General features: G+C 34.4%; 1 pseudogene; it reads left to right on the forward strand.

The window, feature by feature from the left end:
- Nucleotides 1-3,720: 3,720 nt before the first annotated feature.
- On the forward strand, nt 3,721-3,824 carry LOC117283292 (annotated as a pseudogene).
- Nucleotides 3,825-4,035: the final 211 nt, after the last annotated feature.

A 4,035-nucleotide genomic window follows, 5' to 3' on the forward strand; every position in this document is an offset into this window, starting at 1 on the left:
CTCCATATTGATTTCACAGTGGTTGCACCAGTCTGCACTCCCACCAACAATGGAGAAGGGTTCATTTCTCTGCACAGCCCAGCATTTGTTATTGGTTGATTTCTTGATAGCAGCCATTCTTTCTGGGGTGAGGTGGAATCTCTGTGTTGTTTTCATCTGCATCTATTGAATGATGAGTGATGTTGAATATTTTTTCATATGTTTATTTGCTGCTTTTACTTCTTTGACTGAGAAATGTCATTTCGGATGCCCATGTTTGAATCATGTCTTTATATTTGGGGAGCCTGATTTTTTTTTTGTTCTTTCTATTCTAAACAGTAGTCCTTTGTCTGAGGAGTGGTTGATAGAAATTTTTTCCCACATGGTAGGTTGCCTCTTAGCTCTGGTTGGTGATTTCTCTTGTACTGAAAAAACTTTTTAATACATTGTGATCCCAGTTGTTGATTCTGTGTGCAAGTTCTTGTGCTAGTGAGGATTTGTTCATAAAGTCTTTTCCTATGCCAATGTCTTTGAGAGTTCTATCTACTTTATTTTCCAGAATGTTTAGTGTTTCTGTTTTGGTGTTTAGATCTTTAATCCACTTGGATTTTAGTTTAGTGCATAGTGAAAGATAGGGATCCAGTTTTAATCTTTGGCAAGTTGAAAGCCAGTTTTTCAAACACAGTTTATTAAAGAGGCTAGATGGTTGGCTCCTTTGTCAAACATGAGGTAGCTGAGTATGTCTGGTGTTGTTTCTGCATCTTCTAATCTATTCCATTGATCTTTGGGTCTGTTTCTTTGCCAGTACCGTGCTGTCCTTATCACAGTGGCTTTTTTTCAAGTTGGGGATTGTGTTATCCCCTGCCATGTCTCTGTTGACTAGAATGGTTTTTGCTATTTTAGGTCCCTTCTGATTATAAATTAATTTTTGGATTGTTTTCTCAAGTTCTGTGAAATATACTGTTGGTATTTCAATTGGGACTACATTGAATCTGTATAGCAGTTTTGGACATATGGCCATTTTCACTATGTTGATTCTTCCTACCCAGGACCAAGAAATATCTTTCCATCTTCTTATATCCCATTTGATCTCTTTTTTCAGAGTGCTATAATTTTCAGCATAGAAGTCTTTTGTCTCTTTTGTTAAATTGATTCCTAGATATTTCATCTTTTTTGGATGCTATTGTAAAAGGAACTGTTTCCCCAATTTCACTCTCAGTGTCTGTTATTTGTGTAGAAGAAGGCTATTGATTTTTAAATGTTGACTTTGTATCCAGCTACTCTACTGAATCTGTCAATTATGTCTAGAAGTCTTTTGGTGGAGATTTTTTGGTCTTCTATGTAGAGTACGATATTATTAGCAAATAGTGACAGTTTAACTTCTTGCTTTCCTGTCTTTATTCCTTTTATTTATTTCTCTTATCTAATTTATGTGACTTTTGTTTCTAGAATTATATAGAACAGGAGTGGTGATAGTGGACATCTTTGTCTTGTTCCTGATTTTAGTGTGAAGGTTTTCAGTTTTTGACCATTTAGAATGGTATTGACTGTTGATTTTTCATAGATAGGCTTTATCAGGTTGAGGTAAAGACCATCTATTCCAAACCATCAGGATCAATTTTAAAATTGGCTTATTAAATACATCTATGATTTGAGAGAGAAGTTTATGGTAGATATATGTAATTGAAATTAATTTTATATAAAACTTTTCTGTAAAATGTGTGTTTTAGAAATCATTTTGTCATTTCTCTTCACTGTGTTTATTTTCCTAGTGGAGTGTAAGTTGTATTTTGAATTTGCCATGCTCTTAATATAATCTGCTAAACTCAGTAAATGCTCAATAAATGTTTACATAATTGCCAAATAAACTGGAAAAACACCCTTTTCACCAATATTATCATCAGCCTTTTGAAATCTTTCTTGTCAGCTTCTCAATCAGACACCACTGAATAAATTTGGAATTGGGGCAGAAATGGCCCAATATCAATTCAGGAGGAATAGTCAGTATAAAGGTGATTAGAAAATAGCCATTTATTATTATTGTCCCAACTTTTTTTGTGTGTGCAAACCTTTTATTATCAGAATAGATTTTTTTAATTACTGAAATTCTCATATAAAATTTCCAAAATTAAGAAAACGTCTATAGAAAAAATTATCAGGACATTATTCTCTGACGTGTGTAACATTCCCTTGTAATTATGCACCCAGGCATATGTATCAGACTTTAATTATCCTAAGATTTGGCATGTTAGGTTCATTGCCAGTACATCCTTGCTGATTTAGTGAGCTTTGTGAATGTAGTTGGCTTAACAGCCTCTATTTCCCAAATTAGGAAAGGAGTAATGATAAAAGCTTGTGGGATGACACAAGAAATAATGCCGTTGAAAATATTGGAGGAGCTCTTTGCCTTCTGTAGAGGAAAGACTCAACAACCACTGCTGGCTGCTTTTTTCTCAGCTTATGAATTGAAGGTTGACCTAGCAACAGTCTGAATAGCAATGCTTGTTTCTTCTTAGTGCACATTTTCTTGCAAAAGCATATTTTTGATTGGACTGCAGTTGAAAGCATAATTAAGTGTTACAGAGTCTCTCAGAACTTTAGACCATTCTCTTTTTCCTTTTTAATTTGACAACACAAACAAGTCTAATGTTTCATTTTTCTGGCTCCAGATGTCCATTGTGAATGTAAATGATGAGCCAGTAGAGCTGAAGCGTCCACAGAACCAATATTTGGAGTAAAAATGAATCATTGCACATCCTGCAGGTGCCTCTGCTATGGGAATCTTTTCACTCTAAGGATATTTAACAGATAGACAGCTGGTTAAAGAAAGACTTTAGGCTATTTCAAAGTTTCTATACAATACAAAATGTTTCATAAAGTTTTTTTGAAAGTGGAATTTTATAAAATGTGGTTATATACACTTTTTCATTTTTATTCCAATTCCAGGCTTTTTTCAAGGCCAAAAATAATATTTCTAAGAATCAGACAAACACCAGTATTTGTAGTTCTGATGGCAAGCAGAGCTTTCCATTTGGCACTTGACTCGGAACTTGTATAAAAATTAGCAATAAACAAAAAAAATACAATGATTCTTTTATCTTGTCAATAATTACTGCTTACAACTTGATTATTTTAAAATCATCAAGATCTCTTACAGCCACAAATTTGTGCCAGAGCCTTTGAGAGGACATCTAATGAGGGCCTTGCATGCAGACAGCACTAGTGTCTGACTGAGGAGCTGTTCATTTGCATACTTAGCATTTGAACTACAGCTCACCATCTAATTTTCTCAATCAAGAACTGAGATTTGGAAGAATCTATTGCTGAGTCTAAATTTCTAGTGAAATACTTATGACTGCAAAATTTGGAATCAGAAAAAGTATCTTGAGAGTGCTCTCTCTCCTAACAAGCCCTGAAGGATCATACTGTCTGTTTCTGCCTGCTTCCCCTTGTGATGACTCAACTGGACCCCTAAACTGGATTCCTATCTCCTTAAAGATCCTTGCATTCTAAAATGATTTTCTCCTTTCCAATTCTCTGTTAAGACACTGATTCTTATAATACAACTGACCACAGCAAGAGGAAAGCAAGCAATTCCCCTGAAGGGTATTTGCTTCATAAAGGAGATTGCTTGAAAAGCTAAATTTATCAGTAATTTGCAGAAGCTAGGAAATGAAGTAAAGAATTTCAACTCTGGGGAAGAGAACTGATCTTTTATATTCTTGTTAATATTTGGTGCAAATCGCTTCTCGGCCTCTTGGCTAAGATCAACTGTAGTATCTGTTTTTAGCAGTTTAATATTTGTTTCAGTTAAAAGAGATATACAAAGTCACCATACACCAATCAGGGAAAAAAAAGGACTCAAGTATGACTGAATAATTATTGCATCTAAGAAAAAAGGTTCTCAGTCAAGAGTGGTCAATTTTAGAGTTATTGAAAAGGGCAAGGCACATACTTTGGAAAGGCCTTTCATAAAATAGTTGAGAGAAAAAAGTTTTAGATAATAGAATTTTAAGTAATCTTCCTCTACCAACATGATCTTATATTAAAGGATCT

The sequence above is a fragment of the Fukomys damarensis genome, unplaced genomic scaffold, assembly GCF_012274545.1.
Source record: "Fukomys damarensis isolate Sample0158 unplaced genomic scaffold, DMR_v1.0_HiC HiC_scaffold_24, whole genome shotgun sequence".
Taxonomy (NCBI): domain Eukaryota; kingdom Metazoa; phylum Chordata; class Mammalia; order Rodentia; family Bathyergidae; genus Fukomys; species Fukomys damarensis.